This window comes from Chelonia mydas, chromosome 3, assembly GCF_015237465.2.
Source record: "Chelonia mydas isolate rCheMyd1 chromosome 3, rCheMyd1.pri.v2, whole genome shotgun sequence".
Classification (NCBI taxonomy): domain Eukaryota; kingdom Metazoa; phylum Chordata; order Testudines; family Cheloniidae; genus Chelonia; species Chelonia mydas.
The window spans coordinates 128356035-128380286 of NC_057851.1; the positions used below are offsets into that span (position 1 = coordinate 128356035).

At 43.2% G+C, this 24252-nt stretch overlaps 1 protein-coding gene across 3 annotated transcripts in view; it reads right to left on the reverse strand.

Annotated features, from left to right (window-relative positions):
* SIPA1L2 (signal induced proliferation associated 1 like 2) overlaps positions 1-24252 on the reverse strand; it is a 235821-nt gene that overhangs the window by 182183 nt on the left and 29386 nt on the right. For all 3 annotated transcript variants that reach the window (XM_043543298.1, XM_043543299.1, XM_043543300.1), the window contains exon 2: positions 2718-2797. The gene's annotated coding sequence lies outside the window, so the exon portion shown is untranslated. The remainder of the gene's footprint in view (positions 1-2717; positions 2798-24252) is intronic.

A 24252-nucleotide genomic window follows, 5' to 3' on the forward strand; every position in this document is an offset into this window, starting at 1 on the left:
TGTAAATAGAGTCATTACAAATAAAGAAAACGTCAGCGTGAGTCAAACAAAAACAAAAAAAGACCACTGAGAAACCCTCTCAAAATAGAACAAGGACTCCTTGTGGCACCTTAGAGACTAACGAATGTATTTGGGCATAATTTTTTGTGGGCTAGAATCCACTTCATCATATGCATGGAGTGGAAAATACAGTAGCAGGTGTGTGTGTATACACACACACACACACACACACACACACACACACACACACAGTACATGAAAAGATGGGCGTTGCCTTACCAAGTGGGGGGAGATTGACCCCCCACTTGGTAAGCCAACTCCCATCTTTTCATGTACTATGTGTGTGTGTACACATACACACACCCCTGCTACTGTATTTTCCACTCCATGCATCTGATGAAGTGGGTTCTAGCCCACAAAAAATTATGCCCAAATACATTCGTTAGTCTCTAAGGTGTCACAAGGGCTCCTCGTTGTTTTTGCTGACGCAGACTAACATGGCTACCACTCTGAAACCTCTCAAAATAGAATTAACCTGAGACTAAAAAGATATTATAAACTCTGTTCAATTAGCTTTGAATTCAAAAGTTATTTTCCCAGAAGAAACAGCTTTATCTCTATACATACAGTATACAAATATATTATTTAATACAAATCTTCATCTTAAAATACATTGGGAGCAGTTTAAAAAATGTTACTAAAAATTTGTTTCCAAAACAACATAGCAACACAATTTTGCAATGCTTAAAAAAGAAAGCATAGATGACCACAAAGCAGTGTTGCAAACTCTCACAATTGTATCATAAGTCTTGCAGTGCTTGATGTTTCTCTGAAAGCCCCAGATCTTAGAGGCATGTGATTACATGAGAATCTCAGCTTTTGCCTTTTTTTGTTGTTGTTTTGGGTAAGTCCCTAGCCCTCATAGTTGTGGAGAAAAAGCATGAAAACATGACCTGAATTTACTCTAAAGGCTCAGATGCCAGAAGGCTAAGATAGAATCCTTTTTTATTTTAATTGTATGATTTTCAAGCCAATATCTTTTTTTTTTTTTTTTTAGCCCTGACTCATTGATTTCTAAATGTTTCAGGCTAGCAAGTTTCCTCCTTCCCACATGATATGGTGAATTTTTTCCATGCAGTGCATACTTCTAGAATGTGCCCCAAATCTCAAAGGGGGCTCCTAGATTGCTGATTTATGTGCTAGAAAATGGCATCAATCAATCTGGCGAAGTAGTATTTAGAAGATTATGTAGCTTTTTATAAGACTGTCAACCAGAAGACAATCCTTACACTTTCTCCACAGGTTAGAATATTTTTATCTAAAACTCATCCAGAAATACTTCCTGAGAAAGAGTTTGACTGAAAAGAAAAGGAATTAACTACTTTAGATGAAGCTTATTGTTCCACAACCATTTTAGGACTGGTCTACAGAATCCCTTACTCAGAATGTTGATAAACATCTACAAATGAAATAAAAGAACCCTCACTTGCTTAAAACTTCCCATCTTAGGCTATGTCTATACTAAACAGCTTTTCGCAACACGGCTGTTCTGCTACAGCCGTGCCACTACAAGGCGCAGAGTGGAGCTGCCTTTTGTCAGCAGGAGAGCTCTCTCCTGCCGACAAAAAACTTTCACCCCCAACGAGCAGAGATAACATGGTCGGACACCTGTCGACAAAGCGCTGTTCACACCAGCGCTTGTCGTCGACAAAACTTGTGTGTTTCGGAGGGGTGTTTTTTTAACACCTCAATGACGGAAGTTGTCTCTTTCACTTGCCAGTGTAGACAAAGCCTAGGGGAAAACCCTGAGAAAGGCCTAGAGAGTTAGAAACTAGGCAGAAAACATGGCTGGATGACTTCTTGAAAGTAATTTTAAGACTGTTTGTAGCAGAACATCCTGGATCCCCAGGTTGCGTTAAACATACTTGCTGTAGAACCACAACTACAAAGTGAGAAACAGCAGGATTCAACAAAAGAACAACACATAAGAGGATAGGGTGCATGGCATATAGGTTGAGATTTGAACAAAACAAACTCCTACCTTTTCAGACCTTAAGAAAATGCCCTTTATATAAAAGTCTAGAATAACTTTAATGGGGGAATTAAGAGGCATAAAGTTTTAGCAACAGCACCACTGGGGTCCGTTCATCAAACATGTCAGGAGACTGCACAGTTTCAGTTTCCAAAATCAAAAACCCAGCCCCCACCACTTTTGTCCCTTTTCACTGGTTTGGGTAGAAATACTCGGGAGTTAGGATTTCTGTCCAGAGCACTGGAACCATCGTGTGGGGAAAGGGACTCATTCTTACCATGATACATTGCTTCGTAAAATATAGTCCAATTTATATTTTGGTAGCCTTATGCTAGAATTTAAGCATTTCTGGCTTTTAGCTATATTTTAAGCAAGCTGCTCTTTAGTGTCTTCACTGCCATAATTCGAATTATATTTTTTGGTGTATTTCCTATGTACGACTATTAAATGCCTTGGACGTTTAATAAGACATGGAGTAGAAGAATGGACATAAAAAGTAGAATTATTACAATAGATTTCCACTTTAAAATATTATGGTAGAAAAATGCTTAACTAAAAATTTCACCTTGTCAAGGACTATGTCTACTCCATGCATGCCTGTGTTATACCTGCTTATTTTACTGTTTGAACTTTTTATTACTGTCTGCCATTCCAAATTAATGTATCTTCAAGAAAGTCTGCTTACTTTACAATGCATATTGCTTCATCATCAGAATTCAAAGCTAATAAGTCCACAATCTTTGCTGGTGATAATGATGGCGGGTGCTACGGAGGATACAAAAGAGATAGAATGAAAATCAAATGATTAATGATAGATTTAAGTTATTCAGTTGGCTGTGAGGAAAAATACAAAAACATGGTTTAACTTGTAAATTGAACATTGACAAACTCACGGATGAAGAATTACTAGCACATTTCTAACCAGAATCACATTTAATATATTTTATGAGTCATGACAAACTAAGGAAAGCATACTCCATGTACTTTAAGCCATTATTTGGGGAATATCTGACTATGGCTTTTTTTCCTGTAGTGAAGGAGACTATATTTCAAAGGTTGCCAGCTGGAAAGCAGGCCCTGCAAAGCAATCTGAGACAAGAAGACACATTTTCAAGGTGGTTTTACTATTACATAAAGTATTGAGATACTCATGCTCTACAAATTCCTAGTTTTTATTTTAAAAATGCACTATCTACAGCTAATCAAGTTTTTAAAACACAAATGTAGTGGTTGGGGACAGATCCTGACAGGGGCTGAATACCCAACAACTCCTTTGATTTCAACAGTTAACATGGGTTGCTCAGTACATCTCTCAAAGTCAGGGCTGAAATGATTACATGTATTTCGCTGCTAATTTCCCCTCAGAAAGGTAAGCTTCATTTAACTTGCAATATCCCGAACACAATGGGCTGATCTCTGTAAAAGGCACTTTTCCTTCCTTTCATACAGAAAACATCCTGTAAACAATCTATTTCCACACTGTTAACGGATTGCTTTTGTTTATTGGCAGGAAAGGCAATAGCAAGCAGCAGTGAGAGCTAGAAAGTTTTGTTTCATTTCCTACTGTGCAGGTGTTTTATACAAGGCATCTATTGTAATTCTTCAAGTTTAGTTTCAGAGAAAAAACATGCTGCTTCTTTCCAAAGCAAAGACCAAGAACAACAGTGCAACAGAATTAAGGAACTAGCAGTATGCTTCAGTGTGAAGCAAAACAGAAGTATACAGCAACCATACCATACATAAGACCAACAAGTTTTCCTATTTTATTGGCCAACTGAGACAAAAAGGGAAGAGAAAGAGAAAAGAAAAATGGAGTAAAAAATATGGAATCACAAGACAAGTGCAGAACACCATCTGATCAGTCACTTTTATTGCATCTATTCTCAGACCCCAACATTTGTGCACTAATTGCCTCTTTAGTTCCCAATTCTGCAACTGCCTCCAGCAGGTAGACTCCTGTGTAGGGTTGCCAACTTTCTAGTCACACGAAACTGAACACTTGCCCAGCTCCACCTCTGAGGCCCCTTCCCCACCCCTTCGGAGGCCCCGCCCCTGCTCACTCCACCCCCTTCCCCCTGTCGCTCACTCACCCCACGCTCACTCATTCGCTCATTTTCATTGGGCTGGGGCAGAGGGTTGGGGGGGTGGGGGTGAGGGCTCTGGTGTAGGGCCAGGGATGATGGATTTGGGGTGCAGGAGGGGGATCCAGGCTGGGGCTCAAGGGTTCGGAGTGCTGAAGGGGGCTCTGGGCTGAGGCAGGTGGTTGGAGTGCGGTGGGGGTTGGGGGTGTGTGAGGGCTCTGGGGTACAGGAGTATGTTCCAGGCTGGAATCGAGGAGTTTGGAGGGGAGGGGACAGGGGATTGGGATGCGGGGGGGGGGGGGGAGATTGGGATGCAGGCTCCAGGTGGGAGCTGCTTACCTCAAGCAGCTCCCAGAAGCAGCAGCAGCATCTTCCGGCTCTGGCTCCTACACAGAGGTATGGCCAGGTGGCTCTGCGCACTGCCCCATCCGCAGGTGCTGCCCCTGCAGCTAGTTCCCATTGGCTGCGGTTCCCAGCCAATGGGAACTGCAGAGCCAGCGCTTGGGACGGGGGCAGCGTGCGGAGCCCCCGGCCACCCCTATGCATAGGGGCCGGAGGAGTGGGATATACTGCTGCTTCCAGGAGCCATGTGGAGCCCCACTGCGCTGCCGATTGGACTTTTAACAGCCTGGTCAGCAGTGCTGACTGGAGCCGCCACAGTCCTTTTCGATCAGGCTTTCTAGTCAAAAACTGGACACCTGGCAACTACTCCTGTGCCTATCCAAAGGCAGTTTCAGGACTATGGCCTAGTCTACACTACAGTTAGGACGACATAAGGTAGCTTACATCAACCTAATTATGTCAGGTTTCAGAGTAACAGCCGTGTTAGTCTGTATTCGCAAAAAGAAAAGGAGTACTTGTGGCACCTTAGAGACTAACCAATTTATTTGAGCATGAGCTTTTGTGAGCTACAGCTCACTTCATCGGATGCATACTGTGGAAACTGCAGAAGACATTATCATGCACATTGTAGGGAGAGTGGTCACTTTGGATAAGCTATTACCAGCAGGAGAGTGAGTTTGTGTGTGTGTTTTTTTTTTTTTTTGGGGGGGGGGGGGGTGAGAAAACCTGTATTTGTGCTGGAAATGGCCCACCTTGATTTTCATGCACGTTGTAAGGAGAGTGGTCACTTTGGATAGGCTATTACCAGCAGGAGAGTGAGTTTGGGGGGGGGGGGGGCGGAGGGTGAGAAAACCTGGATTTGTGCTGGAAATGGCCCAACTTGATGATCACTTTAGATAAGCTATTACCAGCAGGAGAGTGGAGTGAGAGGAGGTATTGTTTCATGGTCTCTGTGTATATAATGTCTTCTGCAGTTTCCATAGTATGCATCCGATGAAGTGAGCTGTAGCTCACGAAAGCTTATGCTCAAATAAATTGGTTAGTCTCTAAGGTGCCACAAGTACTCCTTTTCTTTTTGCTAATTATGTCAGTGTACACACTGCAGCCTTGTCCCACTGATGTAAGTGCCTACCACACCAACGAAGTAACTACACCTCCGCGAGAGGCAGAGCACTTATGTTGGTGTAGTTACTTACATTGGCTGTTGGCTCTCTTATCAATTTACAGGCTGGCTGCCAACGGCTCCCCACTCCCAGCCGGGATGCTGCCCAGAGGCTCCGTGCTCAGGGACACAAGAAGCCTGGATGTCTGCCCCTTCCCCTCATCTCCAGGCTGGGAGGGATGAGGTGAGAAGCTTGGGTGGCTGCTCCCCTCTCCCAACTGGTAGCAGGGAGCCAAGAGCCCGGGGGGCAGTTGGGCTCCCGGTGGGGAGCTGCACAGAGCTCAGAGCCCTGGCTTTCAGCCTCCCCTCACCCACCACTTTTCAGTTGGTGGAAGCGCTCCTGGTGAGGACATCACAGCCACCGCAGGAATTACTGCGGTGGCTCTAAGTTGACCGAACACAGGTTGACTTAGGGCTATAGTGTAGATATGCCCTAAGGTTTTAAAGTGTAAGCTCCCCAGGACAGAAACAGTGTCTGTTTGTAAAGCACTTTGTTTTGGGTATGATATAGACAATTAAGAATATTTAAGAGTTTCTTCCTTTTGTTAATAAAATCAGTGCCTCTGCATAGCATTAGGGGACAATGTATCTGATATAAAACCAACATCCAGACCACATGTGGTCACTAAAAATCTTATGGCACTTTAGTAGTTGTGTCAGTTCCAATATCCAGGCCAACTGGGTTGCCAACTGTCTAATCACACAAACCCAAACACCCTTACCCTGCCCCCGCCCCACTCCCTCCATCCCCCCCCCCCCCCCACTCACTTGCTCTCCCCCGCCTTCACTCACTTTCACTGGGCTGGGGAAGGGGGTTGGGGTGCAGGAGGGAGTGCAGGAGGGGGTGCAGGGTCAAGCTCTGGGAGGGAGTCTGGGTGCTAGAGGGGACTCACAGCTGGGGCAGGGGGTTGGGGTGCGGGCTCTGGGAAGGAGTTTGAGTGCAGGAGGGGGCTTTGGGCTGGGGTAGGGGTGTAGGAGGGGGTGCAGGCTCTGGCCAGGAGGTGCTTACCTTGAGTGGCTTCTGGTCAGCGGCGCAGTGGGGCTAAGGCAGGCTTCCTGCCTGCCCTGGTCCCATGCCACTCCCACAATACCGCCCCCACAGCTACCATTGGCCGCAGTTCCAAAGCAGGGCAAGGGTGTTTGGGTTTGTGTGATTAGACAGTTGGCAACCCTACAGGCCAAATTCCATCTTGCAAAGTCAGACACAGTATAACTAAAACCCACCTTGAAATTTCCATTTAGAGATTTCTCTTGGTGTATCGTCCTAAACTGTTCCACCACTAAAATGATTAATAACCTTACCCACCCACGCAGATCCTATGATGTGCTAACATCAGTTGGTCACTTCATGCTAGGCAGTTACTTAAACGGAGTTTGCAAAATCCCAAGATACATTTATGTAACCTTTTATCATGATGTAAGATCATTATCAGAACCTTGCAATTCTCCATTGCCCAGAATTAGAGGAAAAAAAATACTTCTATATGTTTGTAATAAAAAGGAAAGTGCAACTAAAATAAAAGTTATTCTGTAATATGTTTACCTCTGTTAAAAAAGATCTTGAAAGTTAACCCTATTACAAAAATCACTAAATCAAGTAATCTTAATTAAAGCATTTTTCATTTAACAAAATTCAAGTCATTATATTTTTTAAAAATCTCTTCCCTAAATAATTGACAGTTTATTTGCTTATGTATATTTTTGAATTCGTAGTATTTGATTGTCCATGTGTATTTCACTTTGCATGATTTCCATGCACATTTGAGTTACTGTACATATACTACAACATGACATATATGCCTGATCATTTACAAGAGTCTCTTCAGATCATCTTTTAAACTGCAACCTATTGCTATTTGTGCTTTGATTTTTCATTAAGTCACCATAAGACATACCATGCCCATTTTCCCCAGGGAAGCAATGCATTCTTGCAAAGCTGAACTGACATACGTTACATGATCAGTGAGCTGGCCAAGTAAATCATATCACTGAAGTCTGGCTACTTATAAAAGTAGTAAGAATTTGCTAATTGAAAATGATTAGTTGATTTTGAATTTGAATTTGAAAATGATTAGATGATTATGCTGTACATGTAGTTGTATGTTAAAAACTGACAACCATTTAGTTTTTGTTTGCACAATTGGTTGCTGAGTTTGGTTGTCTATAGAATCTGCTGAACTAGCAATAATTTTTATGAGTCCTTTCTATATTTTAGATAATGAAGTACACTCCATAAATAGTGAAACTGACATAATATGTAGTGCACAATATATTGGTTAGTGAAACAACCTGGAGCAGACTGAAAGAAACAACATAAAGTGATTGCCCTTTAGCCACACAGCAATTAAACTTCTGTGCGCTCAAATGCAACGTGCCTCTACCCATGGGGTACTTTTAGCACATTTTGAATGTAGAAACTTTTTTTGCCAAGTTGCATGGTTTTATTGTGCTTAATTTAATTATGGAAATACAAGTTAAAGATTACTTTCCCATTTGATCAAGGAGGCGCAGAGGGTAGAGGAATTGTGCCTCATATTGAATGCATCAGTTGGATGCCAAAGAATCAATGGAAAAGATTTGCCCATCATTTCGGCTTGGGTCTCCTTACCATCCACAACAATAGATAATAAGAAACTATGATAATTCAGCTTCCAATTTCTTATCTTTCCTCCGGAATCCTCACCACTCATCTCTGTCACTGTTTAACACACCACCACCTTTCCTATTATGGAAGTTCTGTTCATTCCCTCCTTCTTCCTCACATATGGATCACGTCCAGATCCTGTCACTTCTTCCTCCACAACACTTCTCTGATCTGTTTATTTTGTTTTGTCCACACAGCTAAAAACGTAATCAAGATGTGAGAGGAGGGACTGAAACCACTTTTTTTTTTTTTCTAGTGGATAGACTACTAGTCAGGGACTTAGGAGACCTGGGTTCAATACCTAGATTGCACCTTATACTACTCTGTGCCTAAATTTACCATCTGTAAAATGAAGATAATATTGTGAAAATAAAAATACACTAATGTTGTGAGGTGTTCTGGTGATAAAAACCGTAAGCACTAAGATAGATAGCGAAGCAGACAAACTTCATATCTAGGCTACCTAAAAAATACCTCCATGCCTTCTTCTATTCGGCATCATAGGCACAGCAAGCCCCTCCTAAATTGGCCCTCTTATTAAAACCCCTCAAGACCCATAATTAGCCTGACACCTACAAGAATTCATTTTATTTAAAAAACAAAAAAGAGTAATTTTACTCCAAGTTGTTCTCTTGTATTAGTAGGATCAATCTTATTGTTGATAACCCCCTCTCTCCCTCCCCCCCCCCCCCCCGCCCCGTTCCCTAATTGTCTTGCTACACCCTTTATGTAAAATATCAGTTTAAGAACCTTGGGGCCAGCACCATGCCTTTTTATTTGTGTTGCAAGACACTGCCCACACTCCTGGGTACTGTAAAATAAACTATTAAATTACAAAAAAGACCTATAAAGATCATCAAGAAATCAGAGTTCCTTTTACTGCATTAGCGGTTTCTTCAGTAATAATTTGCAGATGACAAAGTTTGGGGTGGAGTAAATAAGGAAGAGGACATGTCACTAACAGAGTGATCTAGATCTCCTGGTAAGCTGAGCACAAGCAAACAATATGCATAAAGTCATATCTAGGAACAAAAAATGTAAGCCATACTTACAGGGAAGCAGCAACCCTGTAAAGGACTTGGGGGGTCATGGTGGATACTTGGCTAAACATGAGCTCTCACTGTGACACTGACTATAAGGGCTAATTGCAACCCTTGAATATATAAATAGGAGATTACCAAGTAGGAGTAGGGAGGTTATATTACCTCTATATTTGGTACCAGCACAACTACTACTGGAATACTGTGTCCAGTTCTAGTAGCCACAATTCAAGAAAGATGCTGATGAATTGGAAAGGGTTCAGGATACAACCCCCAAGAATGATTAAAAGATTGGAAAACAAGTCATAGTGACTGTGCTCCTTAAGTCTATCTATTTAGCTTAACAAAGGGAAAGTTAAGGAGTTTACAAGTACCTAGATGGGGAACAAACAAACAAAAATCTCATAAATGGCTCTTTGATCTAGCAGACAAATGTATAAAAAGATACAACTTCTGGAAGCTGAAATTACATAAATTCAGACTGGAAATAAGGTGTAAATTTTTAATAAGTGAGAGTAATTAACCATTGGAACAATTACCAAAGGTTGAGGCGGATTCTCCACCACTGGCAATTTTTAAATCAAGATTGGATGTTTTTCTAAAATATAGGCCTTCAGGGGTTCTCAAACTATGGGTACGGACCCCAAAGCGGGTCCCAACCCCATTTTAATGGGGTTGCCTGGACTGGTGTTAGACTTGCTGGGACCTGGAATCGAATCCCGAGCCTTGCTGCCCAGGGCCAAAGCCAAAGCCCAATGGCTTCAGCTCTGGGTGGTGAGGCTCAGGTTACAGTCCCCATCCTGGGGCTGAAGCCCTTGGGCTTTGACTTTGGCCCCCGCGGCCTGGGGCAGCGGGGCTCAGGTGTGCTCAGGCTTTGGTCACCCCCTCCTGGGGTTTCAGAGTAGCAGCCGTGTTAGTCTGTATTCGCAAAAAGAAAAGGAGTACTTGTGGCACCTTAGAGACTAACAAATTTATTTGAGCATAAGCTTTCGAGAGGGGTTGTGTAGTAATTTTTGTTGTCAAAAGGGGATTGCGGTGCAATGAAGTTTGAGAATGCCTGCTCTAGTTCAAACAAGAATTAATCCCAGGGAAGTCTCATAATCTCTGTTATACAGGTGATCACATTGTGACCTAACGATCCCTTCTTTAATCTATTAACAATATTTGGTTAATATTTATAGTTCTTTTATGTCTTCAAAGCACTATACAAGCATTGGATATTTAGCACTCACAGTCACCTTAAGTAGTAGATAATTAGGTGATGTGATCTCCATTTCACAGAAGAACACCCAAAAAAATCCCAACCAAAAACAAGATTAAGGCCACATAGGAAGTCAGCATCAAAATTGGAATTAGAATGAAAAAGCTCCTAATTTTAAATCTCTTGCACAGCTTACCAGACTAGATCCATGCTGCAGCCATTTCTATCACAATCCACTGCAAATGGAGGAACATATTCAAAAGCTGCCTTGCCAATAGGGAAGCAAAAGTGTCAAAGGATAGTTTTTTACTATCATGTTTTAAGTCAGTTGTGCAGTCAGCCAGAGATTTTTGCTAAATTCAGCGAACAGGTTCACTGTGGATGAAGGGTATAATACACATAGAACTGGCCTGCTTACTCAAAGGTTTCATAGAAGACAAGTAATAGACACTGTTCATCTATTAAAGTGTAGCTGATACACAGACTTCCATCATCTAATAAATAAAGTACAAGACTGGGAACCAGAGTCCTATTCCTAGCTCTACCATTACCTGTAGTTTGTAGTATAGTGAGTGGAACTGGGGGGGGGGGGGGGGGGGAGGGTCAGACTTCAGGAGGGATGTTGTTCAGGAGAGCGGGGGGGGGGGGGGGGATCAGGCCCAGGTGGCTTGTGCATAACATTCTGGAGCCTCATTATGCAACAAGCCATTCAGCATAACTAATTTGAAAAAGATCGCTTTCCCACAATTTACCAGCCTGCCACATCAGTTATTCCTAATGATGAAAAAGGTCCATTTGGAGCTGGAGCAGAAAACATTCAGGAAGCAGGGGTTGCAAAGAACCTGCAGACACAGTACTCCTGTGGCATTAAGGGATTCCTCTGCCACAGCATAAATGACCATTTCCTGCCCACTGCATCTCTCTACATCCTTCCCAGCTCCTGGCTGCTGATGCTCAGAGGAGCACAGGAAGGAAGATCAGAATATCAAGGGCAATATTAGTGAAACTAATACTACTGACTGAAATACCAAACAGATTGGCGCACCACTGCAGGGAAACAAGAGGGGGTCCCTATCTTCCCCAATCTTACAAGCAGAGCAGTGTGAAACTTGCAGTGCCTCGGATATCAATTCAATGAAAAGAAAAAATGAAAGGATGTGAAGGTGCTGATGCTGAAAAATGTTAATGAATGTCTTACAGATGGAACTGCAGATCTCGGGTAGAAGTTACTAAATGAGGCAGAAATCCTTGATGGTATTCACAGTAAAGCAAGCAAGTGGAAACTGATGCCAGTGGCAAAAAAAAGAGTAAGCAAGAGAAAGAGGTGGTACCTGACAATTTCCAATTAAAAATACAGCAGTGCAGGCAGTTGACTCATTAAGCAAATGCTTAAAAACAGCAAGTTGACACCAAGAGAAAATATTTTTAGAACAGCACATACAGTCAACTCAGAAGTCAGCATATGAAGCAATAAAACAGCAGTAACCGTTTCCATGTTCCAGTTTAATTTACTGCTTTCTGTGTGTGAGATTTTTGGAGGGGTGGACTATATTACTGAATACCAACCACATTTTTTCTCCTCCAGAAAAATTTCACTCTAGAACACACACTAACTAACTTATACCAACTTTCCATTAGAATTTGATATGTAAGCCCCTTTTAACCCGAACAGCTATCCGGCGTTATGCCTTAAACTAGTTACCTATACTTATATTTTTATGTATTTTTATAGATAAAAACTGTACCATATTATATAGATGTACTATTACACAGTCAACACAAATAACCATTAATTGGAGCAGACAACAGTGGAGGAACGCACAACCTCCTCTCAACAGGACAGAAGAGTACTTCGGCTCACATGAGTGTTCCCTCATGAGAGCTGCCATGTACAAACTGTGAACATGCAAAACTCATGAATATCCTTAATACCTAAGTGACTATTCTATTTCTAAAGAAAACAAAAAAGAGTGGAGATTATGCCCAAGGAGTCCAGAACAGAACAGTATTTAACACACATAATTATAACAAATTTCCCCTGGTAATGGAGCTACGTAATATTCTCTTGCCAACACAAGAGCCCTAGACAAAACGTGGCCAAGGCTAGGTCAGGCCTGCTCTTAGGCATTTTTTTTCTAATTTAAGAAGACCAAGCAGTTAACCATGCCACGTTCTTAACGGACTAATGAAAAAGACAACCCCCCCCCCCCCAACTCATCAAGAAAAGGAAACAAGTTATTCACATGTCCTAAAATAGAACGCAGCATCGTGAGTGTTGGGCTTAGTCTAATTATCTACACATAGAATAGTTAAAAATATCAAACAGTCCTACAGAAAGAACATGGAATCTACTAATTAAATTTAAGTATGTGCTGAAGCTCTAGGTTGTTTGAAAAAAATAAAACCAATATTTATATGGAAGATTATAAAATATTTAGGTGGTTGTGTAATTTAGTATTTAGCTAATGAACTGAAATGATTCCAACTGTAATAGGAAAAAAGCAAAATTAACCAACCTACAATAGAATTTGTTTTTTTATTATAAGGTGAAAAGTACATTTCAATTTAAGCATACAAAAGACAATGCATCAGTGAGGGGAAAAACTTTCATTCCATTGACATGGGTTCAGGTCTCAAGTCACAAATGCAATACAAGTGAAACCACAATTACTGCTTGCATCATTCTAATGCTTGACAGACAATTCCACTCTCAAACCCCTGTTGTCCATGGAAAGTGGAATGGTCATATGGGGTTAGTACCAATTCTTGCTTCCAGTTATTAAATCTCAGCAAGGAGTTAAAATTTTGTTTCTTAATATTTTTCCATTTCACTAATTGCTGAAGCTGCCACATAGAGGTTATATGATTGTTGCTTGACAGGAGACTTGGTTAGTGGGACACACTCTACTACAGTGTCGCCCAAACTACTAAAAAGTTTGAGAATCCTTGCATGCCCACTGATTCTGACATCAGTCCACGTTGCTTTTCAATAGGATAAAATGTATGTATGGTAAAAGACAGTTACCTTTTCCGTAACTGGTGTTCAAGCTGTGTTTTTCATGTCCATTCCATATTAAGTGTGTGTGCTCGCCACATGCACCGGTGCTGGAATTTTTTCCCCTCACCAGTATCCGCAGGGGACCAACTCTGGAGCCCTCTGGATTAGTGCCAGCAGTATAAGGGGCCACCTTTGGAAGGTCATGCAGGCTACATCTGGATAGAGCGACCACTTGTGGTGAGAGGAGAAGTCCCTGCTGAGTTCGTCCACCAGCATATTCTTGACACCGGGAACATGACAAGCTTCCAGGTGGATTTCATGGCTGATGCAGAAGTCCCATAGACAGAGTGCCTCTTGACAGAGTCGACAACCGCGCTCCCCCTTGCCTGTTGATGTAGAACATGGAGGCTACGTTGTCCATCAGGACTCGTACCACCTTGCTCGACAGGTGGGGCAGGAAGACTCTGCATGCCAGCCGGACTGCTCAGAGCTCTTTGCCGTTTATGTGCAACTTCGCCTCCTCCGGGGACCACATCCCCTGTATCTGGAGGTCACCGAGATGCACACCCCAGCCACGGTCCGAGGCGCTCGACACCAACTCGATGGAGTGAGGGAGGTTCTCGAATGAAACGTCCTCCAGGACTGTCCCGCGGTCGGGTCCACAATTGCAACGATGTAAGTATCGCCTGGGGAATAAACAGTCTTTTCCAGAGGGTCTCTGGACTGGGAATAGACCGTCCACAGCCATTGTTGCAGGGGCTGCATTCGGAGCCTGGCATGGTGGACCACATAAGTGCACGCTGCCATGTGACCCAGGAGGAGCCTGGGTGTAGTCAAAGGGAACGCACAGACTTCACGATGAGGTTCATCAATGTTTGGAACCTTTCCAGCAGCAGGAAAGTCTTGCTGCAGGTCGAGTCGAGGACCACTTCGATGAACTCTATCCTCTGCACTTGCACTAACGTCAATTTTTTGTCATTTACCAGTAAGGCCAGAGAGCAGCAAGTGGCCTGAAACACCGCAAAATCCCTTTGGACTTGAGACCTGCAGCTGCCCTTGACAAGCCAGTCGTCGAGGTACAGGTAGATCTGAATACCCCGGCACCTGAGGTAAGCCTATACCACCGACATGCACTTGGTAAACACTCTCTGTGCTGTCCCCAAGCAAAACAGGAGGACCACAAAGGACCGAACTGGTAGTGGTGGGGCCCCACCGTAAACCAGAGGAAGCGTCTGTGCCCTTGAAAGATCGCTACATGGAAGTATGCGTCCTTCAAGTTGGGGACAGCATACCAGTCTCCTGGAATCAGGGAGGGGATAACAGAAGCCAGGGAAACCATGTGGAACTTTAACTTCTTTAGGTACTTGTTGAGGTCTCGGAGGTCCAGGATGGGCCGAAGACCACCCTTGGCCTTGGGATTAAAAAGTACCAGGAATAGAACCCCTTGTTCCTGTACTTCAGAGGAACTTCTTCTACCGCACCCAGCTGTAGTAATCCCTTTACCTCCTTCACATGGAAACTTTTGTGAGAGGGGTCCCTGAAGAGGGATGGGGAAAGCAAGTGGGAAGGGGGGGTAGAAAGGAACTGGAGGGTATAACCCTGTTTTACTGTGGTGGGGACATGCTGACTGCTGCTTCCCACAGCATCTCCCATTGGCCAGGAATGGCGAACCGCAGCCACTGGGAGCTGTGGGCAGCCGTACCTGCAGACGCACAACGTAAAGAAACTGTCTCACGGCCCGCCAACAGATTACCCTGATGGGCCATGTGCAGCCCACGTGCCGCAGGTTGCTCACCACTGATCTAGCCCATAGAGTATATACTGGGAGGACTAATATGCAATCCCCTATGTGGGCCATAACTTTGGACTTTTTCTTGGGAAGGGGTGTCTTTAAATGAGAAAATTTGTAGCCTGATGAAAAAATGTGAATATAAATTACAGTTTTGATTTGATACGATAGGATAATCGGTTCTTAAAAACTGGGAACAGGATTACAGGTCTGTTTTTGTTACCTTTCTACACAGTTAAAGAGGCTCACCCTAATTATCTGAACTAAATTAAGAGCTATTATTTCCTTTACAGTTTTGTTTATACATGTTTATCCACAGAATGCGCTGTTCTTCATTCCTGGAGGGCTGTAGTCTCCCTCGAGCATGGAATTACATACAATCCCCAGCCCACAATGATACATAAACTTAATTCAATAAGATTTGTCCAGGACACTGCAGGAAACTTGCATCTGTCACATTCAGTACAAGATATATTTGGATATCACTATGTACTTCTCAGTATACTTAATTTGTCCAGTATCTCTGCTAACAGTGACCAATTCAATGATTGCTTTCTCCTGTCCTCATTCATCTCACATTAGAGGTGAAGAGATGGCTTATTTATCGCTGGTGCTGATGAAGATACAACAGGCCAAATGCTGTTCCTAATTAAATCTGTGCAACTCCTACTTCAAATTCTGCTCTTTAGTGAAGCTGCACTTGTGCAACTGATGGCGGAATTTAAGACAATGGTGACATACTTGGCAGACCAGGTGCCAGCTCTTCCCAAGGCTTTAGGCCTCAGCCAAGCACTGACAAATGCATTGCTGAAAACCAGTCCCGCTCACCTGTGAGTTAGTATGGTTAAGATGGTTACTGAACTTAAATAAATTTGTTAGTCTCTAAGGTGCCACAAGTACTCCTGTTCTTTTTGCTGATACAGACTAACACAGCTGCTACTCTAAAACAATGTGTTTAGACTTATGAAATGCTTGTAAATTGCTGTATGCATTAATCTCACATAAGTATTACTTTATAGCATGTGATAAAGTTAAGTTTTTGTTTTATAGCTGTAAAAATGTTTGCCCCGAAACTGTCAAACTGTCAGAAGGGATCATCGCCTGCTCATTAAGAAGACTATCAAAACTAAATGGGCCATTGTGGGACATCAGGATACAAAGACTGTTAATTGCCCCTTCACACATCATGAAGAGACTACGTGCAAAAGAGCTCATTCCATCAGCTTGAATTATGGAGGAAGGACAAAGATAGTGAACAAGAAAAATCGGTCATCTCTTTGCTGTTTGGACTCTCACAGGGCTGGAGCTAGGAAACAGAAGCAGAGATTCCCAGTGTCAACCTGGGTTAACCCTAAAAGACATTCAGTGCTGACAGATGACTACAACTCTAAATCATTCATGTATATATGTTTGCCTGCTTTAACCTGTAGATAACTCATTTCCTTTTTCCTAGTTAGTAAATCCTTAGTTGGTTTACTATAGGACTGGCTACAAGTGGTGTCTTTGGTATGAGATGTGAGGTACAAATTGACCTGGGATAAGTGACTGGAAACAACCTGAATTTTGTGTGATCTTTGGTGTATGGTAACCGACTGTCACTAAGTACATCCTGTCTGGGTGGGAAGATAAGAGTGGAATGCCAAAGGGGACTGTCTGTGAATCATAGAATATCAGGGTTGGAAGGGACCTCAGGAGGTCATCTAGTCCAACCCCCTCCTCAAAGTAGGACCAATCCCCAACTAAACCATCCCAGCAAGGGCATTGTCAATCCTGACCTTAAAAACCTCTAAGGAAGGAAATTCCACCACCTTCCTAGGTAACCCATTCCAATGCTTCACCACCCTCCTAGTGAAAAAGTTTTTCCTAATATCCAATCTAAACCTCCCCCACTGCAACTTGAGACCATTACTCCTCGTTCTAACATCTGGTACCACTGAGAACAGTCTAGATCCATCCTCTTTGGAACCCCCTTTCAGATAGTTGAAAGCAACTATCAAATGCCCCTCATTCTTCTCTTCTGCAGACTAAATAATCCCAGTTCCCTCAGCCTCTCCTCATAAATCATGTGCTCCAGTCCCCTTATCATTTTTGTTGCCCTCCGCTGGACTCTTTCCAATTTTTCCACATCCTTCTTATAGTGTGGGGCCCAAAACTGGACACAGTACTCCAGATGAGGCCTCACCAATGCCGAATAGAGGGGAATGATCACGTCCCTCGACCTGCAGGCAATGCTCCTGCTTATACAACCCAAAATGCCGTTAGCCTTCTTGGCAACAAGGGCACACTGTTGACTCATGTACAGTTTCTCGCCCACCGTAACCCCTAGGTCCCTTTCTGCAGAACTGCTGTTTAGCCATTCGGTTCCTAGTCTTTAGCAGTGCATGGGATTCTTCCATCCTAAGTGCAGGACTCTGCACTTGTCCTTGTTGAACCTCATTAGATTTCTTTTGGCCCAATCCTCTAATTTGTCTAGGTTCCTCTGCATCCTATCCCTACCCTCCAGCATATCTACCACTCCTCCCAGTTTAGTGCCATCTGCAAACTTGCTGAAGGTGCAATCCACGCCATCCTCCAGATCGTTAATGAAGATATTGGACCAAAACCGGCCACAGGACCAACCCTTGGGGCACTCGGCTTGATACCAGTTGCCAACTAGACAGAGCCATTGATCACTACCTGTTGAGCCCAATGATTTAGCAAGCTTTCTATCCACCTTATAGTCCATTTATCCAGCTCATACTACTTTAACTTGCTGGCAAGAATACTGTGGGAGACCATATCAAAAGCTTTGCTAAAGTCAAGGAATAATACATTCACTGCTTTCCCCCTCATCCACAGAGCCAGTTATCTTGTCATAGAAGGCAATTAGGTTAGTCAGGTATGATTTGCCCTTGGTGAATCTATGCTAACTATTCCTGATCACTTTCCTCTCCTCTAAGTGCTTCAGAATTGATTCCTTGAGGAACTGCTCCATGATTTTTCCAGGAGTCTGAGGTGAGGCTGACTGGCCGTAGTTCCCCAGATCCTCCTCCTTCCCTTTTTTAAAGATGGGCACTACATTAGCCTTTTTCCAATCATCCGAGATCTCCCTCGATCACCGTGAGTTTTCAAAGATAAGATAACTCCATGGTAAGACTGTTATAGTGCTTCAGGAGTTCACATTTTTACTGAAATCTAATTCTAGAACATACCCCAAACTGGCAGTGTCTGCCCTGCTTTTTAACAGTCTGCCCTGAGGTTTGCACAGGTTACACTCAATTGGAATACAACAGTTTTGTTGAATAGCTTATATGACAAGAATCCAATCCACTCGCCCAAACCTGTGTTGGTTCTCAAGGAATGAAGGTAGTAAAAATTTATTTTTGTCAGTGAAACAAGCAGATATGATTGAATGTATACAGACAACAGATCTTAGTCAGGGTGTACCATTTTTCAGAGTTACTTTGGAGTGTAACACTTGTGAGAGTAGATACACACTTTAAGCCCTCCACCATCTCCTGATACAAGTCAGCCTATCCCTGGTTCATGATAATTATGACCAACTTTGCTTTCCCACATTCCTTTTTTTCTTTATTGGTAGGCAAGATGGATTCAGGAAAACCTTCCATAGAACAGTTTGAAATTAAAACCTACTTTCTGGTTAGGAGATCAGCCTCATTTTGCTTCCTCTTCTGAATGTGACAGATGTGCTCTTTTCTGTTCTCTTTTTCTGCAAAGACCTAGCTAGGCAGAAATTCAGCTTCAAATTCTTAACCCTACCATTACTGCAGAAGGATTTCAATTAGATATTTAGCATTACATAAGAAACGTGTGCTTTCATAAGCAGAGATATGGACTGTGGAAGAGAAATTTTTAAATAAACCAGCTAGCCATCTAAACCAGAAATGTCCCCAAAGGCACACACAACAGATTAATATGGGGAACAGGGGATGTGAACTATGCATAGAAGGAAAAAGAAATTGGCATTGGAAGTATGCCATCAAATATCACTTAAGGCATGAACAAGACTTTGCCATCCCTGTCTATTTACTATGGAACAAAAATTTCTGTTACTACCGAGATTCATTTGCTGTTCTGATAATAAATGAGTAGTATTCAGCAGACTTTTACAGACTTACTGTCTGAAATAAAATACACAGATTTAAATCATAATAATTAGCAATGATAACATTTTGCTTTGCAGTGTGCCATATCCAATTATTTTCCTTCCATCTTTAGATGAGAATCTCTGCACATGTGTATCTGAAGAAAATCTGCTGCTGATTTTAACATGTCCGTAATTCTGAGACAATGCTGTGGCTCTCCAATAGTTATAATGAGGGGAAAGGGTCACTCATTTTTTTTTTAAAAAAAAGTACATTCACCAAAAGGCAACCCATTACATTTCAATATGCAAATAGTTTAGGAATAACATTGTGCCACAGAAGTAACTACAGGTTACAGACAAAAAGTCCCTACCCTGTGGAGTTTACACCCTAATTGAACATCCTCACTTGTTGTCCAAGACCCTACAGAAACTGCAAGTTATGTTCATATCACATCACATATTATTCCAATGAGCTCCGAACATACTTGTTTGTGAGTTTCAAAATAAATCTAAAGGTAACACTAGGCATCAGAAAACATTTTTCCAAATACGTTTTCTCATTTACTCAGCATGATTCCTCAATGAATCCATATTATCGCAATGAATGAATTAATAGTAAAAATGAGAACTGCAATTATTTCCCCAAAGCTTTTGTTTTCTATGCCATATTGAATCTGAAACACAGCTAAAGAATTCTGTTTCTATAGTTTTGTCCAACATTAGTAGTTATAATAGATTCCCCAGTCTTGGGTTTGAGTTTTCTTCCTGTGACTGGGATGGACTGTCTAAGTTTAAAACGCTAAGCATTAAACCATCTCACCAGCAGGTGGCATGTACCATAAAGGCCAATAATTTCCCAAACCATCAGTTCCTTTCAAAACAAATAGACATTTCAGAGCCTCATTCTGCAGGGAAGGTGGGTTATGATATGCACTAGAACTACTAAAACTTTTGAGAACAAGATAATGTGTAAATATTTTTCTCTTCTACAGAAGTAGGTTGCAATAGATCCCCCCCACTCTTGGAGATTAAGGATGCACCTGGAAAGGTTATTAAAGGTACAAGTAGGCAAATCAGTAGTAGTGTTACAACAATATATACAACAAAGTAATGAGAAAGCAATAACAGGGGAAAGAGTACCATGAGAATTTATTTTCACAGTCCTAGAAAGAATCATCAAGCTATCCCACACAAAAAAATTGTTAGAAATTTAGAATTAGGACCCTCTTCCTTCACACGCTCTGGATCCAGCATCGAGCCTGAATGTCTACACAGCAGTTTTTCAACCCAGAGCCTGAGCCCAAGTCAGCTGACCAGGGCCAGCAGTGGAATTTATCATCTGTGTAGATGTATACTTGATCACCTACACTGGCTCAGTGTTTTAACCCCATGTTTGCCCACTCCATTTCTGCTGCATTTCCACAGAGATGCCATCCAAAGAAGTACGCTATGATACATTATTTAGTTTGCAGACTGAATTTCTTAATGACACTCTCATTAAAAGTTCTTGTTATCAAATGCAGTTTGCTTTCACCTTCAGAACTGTCTGCATTAATAATGAGTAGCTCCACGTGGAGTTATTCACATGAAGTATTGTTCTCATGTCACTGCTTCAGACAGCAGCTCCATGCTAGGTGAGAGAGTGTGAACATCCTAAAATGAATTCACGCAGTGGCCTAGTTCAATGCATCACTAAGAACCAAGGAATATCAATCCCCGCACAAGGGTTAGTACAGCACCATTGGGGGTGTAGTTACATAGGTCTGGCAGAAGTAGGGCTTTTCAGGGAGACATTCCACTCATGCTCAGCTAGTCCAGGCTCTCTCTGTAGAGAAGGCGTACCCTTATTAACGTCTCTCTGACCTTCTTTTGATGGGCTGGATTTTTAAAATGACTTAAGTAACTTTCAAAGGGACTTGTGCTCCTAAGTCACTTATGACATTTCCACCTAATGTGCCCTTCATGGCTAGAAATGGTCAACCTGGGTATAGTTTGACCTATTGTATTGCTGCCAAATTCAAGAAGAAGTTGGATTTAAATAATTAGGGCTTTAATCCACTCTGCTTAAAAACCCAGAGTTTTTTCCACATCCAACTAGCAGAGCAGGTTCTTGCCTAAGAATATGTCTACACAGCAGCTGGAAGGTGCAATTCCCAACACAAGGAGAGGGAAACATGACAGCTCTGCTCGACTTATAGTGCTAAAAATAGCGGCATAGCTACAGCAGCACAGGAAGCAACTCAGGCTAGCCAGCTGAGTACAATCCCGCCTAACCCCGAGCAGAGGCAGATTTACAGTGAAAAACAAAGTGCCCTGGCACAGGGCCCCCCCAACGACAGGAAGCCCTGGGCTGGGCAGCTGCAGGGGAAGAAGCTTGGTCCTGCCGGCTCCTGGGGCTCCTGCTGCAGGCTCTGCTCCCACCAGCAGCCAAGCTCCCCCTCTTTCCTGAGCATGCTGTGTTCTCGCCACTCCCCATCCGTCCCAGCGCTTCCCCAGCCTCCAAACAGCTGTTTGCCTGTGCTCAGGGCTCTCCGGGAGGGAGGGAGGGGGAGAAGTGGGGCTGCAGCGCGCTTGCGGGGGAGGAGGCAGAGAAGAGGTGGGGCCTCCGCACTCCCCCTACACATACCCCCCCAACCCCCTGCCATGAGCCGCTCAGGGCAGGAGCACCCTCTGACCCCAGCCCACACCCCAGCCGCCATCCTGACTCCTGCACCCCCCCTCACCCTGAGCACCAAACAGGAGCTCCTGCACACACACCCCACATTCCCACCTGCACCCCTTGCACCAAATGGGAGCTGCCCCAGGTAAGCACTCCATACCCCAACCCCCAGCCCTGACTCCTGCACCCCCCATCACACACACCCAGCCCTGACTCCTCTATCCGCCCCACCTCCAGCCCCCTGCCCACCCTGACTCCTCCACCCCCGCCCCCATCCCCACCTGCACCCCTTGCACCAAACTGGAGCTGCCCCGGGTAAGCACTTCCCAGCCTTGAGCCCCCTCCCGCACCTTAACTCCTGGCCAGACCCTGTACCCCAAACCCCAGCCTGCTCTTGCACCCCAGCCTGCTCTTGCACCCTGACTTCCTCCCAGACCACACCCCCCCCCAGCCCTGAGCTCCCCCCACACCCTAACTTCCTCCCAGCCTACTCCTGCACCCCAACCCCCAGCCTGCTCCTGCACCACCAGCCCTGAGCCCCCTCCCGCACCTTAACTCCTGACCAGACCCCACACCCCAACACTTTATGGGGTTTTTTTTGGTTGTTTTTTTTTTTTATATAAAGCGCTCTTCTCCAAAGCGCTTTACAATCATTAGCTAACGGTATGAACAACATTTGGAAAGATCATTAAGTGGTGAGCCGAGACCCTCAGCGATTTTCAAGTGGTCTGTGGAAAAATAAGTTGGACTACAAAAACAATCAAAGTACCTCACTTTATTTTCATTTACTTCCTATTACTTACAGGAGGAGGAGGAAATAAAAGAATGAAAAAAGGGGACAAAAGGGAGAATGTTCTTTTTCTTGGCTGGGTCCCCAGGAGGGGCCCAAAAATGAAGCTGAGCACAGAACCCCACTAACTCTAAATCTGCTACTGCCCCTGAGTATGTAATTGGGTGGACAGCCGAAGCCTCCACAGACATTACTAATTTTAGCATGCTAGCTTGAGCAGAACTAGCGAGTGTATGTCTCTTTGTCCTGGGAATCACACCTCCCAACTGCTGTACAGACATACCCTAAATGGCCATACAATGAAAGGAGAAACATACTTGCCAGCACTAAATGCTCAAGGTAAAATTTTGACTGACTTACAAGGAATCTGAGGTATCCACAACACCATCCTATTTTTATCTAAGGAATTCATAGGGCTCAATGGAGCTGTGCTGATCTACACCAGCTGAGGATTTCACCTGTAGTATCTCATTTTGTGAAAATTAGGGTAGGATCGGGCAGCCACTAGAGCTGAAGCTCACTTAGTTTGTGAACTGATGTTATTGCCACCAGGAATAAAAATCTCGTTTAAAACTGGAGCTCACAGGCATCAGGTGGCTCAAAAGAAGGCATATCATAATTCCAAACCTAACATGAAGTTTCAAATATGAACAGACCTCTCATGAGCCTGGTCACTATGAGCTGAAGAGAAACTGATCTGTGTTCTATTTAGTGCAAAGACTAATTAGCTAAAAGAACCAAAAAGGAACATTTCTCTGATCCAGAATGACACAGTTTTTGACAACTTTCTGCATCTATGTGGACAACTGAAAGTAAAGTTGGGTCCTTTTAAACAGAAATTGTGTGAAATCTGGTGTGTTATATGACCTTTTAGTTCTCATCCTATTTTTCAGTTGCCCACACAAACACAGAAGTCACTCCATAGTTTGGCAAAGCCCCAGCTCATAGCCACAGGTCCTGAGAAGGAACTGAAGGGAGATCTGGATGGTACCACCCTTTATACCACTCATTTGACGGCACAAAGAGGCGCAGGGCACATGTTTCATCCCAAATGCACTGAGCATGCACACACATGCAGCCATTTAAGGGATATATAGTACTGAGATAGAATGTATTGATCCAAGGATCTTATTGTCCACATTCTTTATTTTTCCACTGGTATTCCTTTAACATATATGGATTCAGCAATGACTGGCAGCCATTTGAGTTTGGAACAATGATTGGGTGGGGGGATTGTTTACTTTTTAAAGCTCCTCCTCAAAACCACATCTATCACAGTGGAATAACTGACTGATACTAGCTACTGAGAACAAATGCATTTTAATTTATTGTTGACATGTTATTTTTATTATATATATTCACTATTAATCCTCCGCTCCTGTGGCTAGATAGGATAAGCAACACACAAAAGTCTGCCCAATGCATTC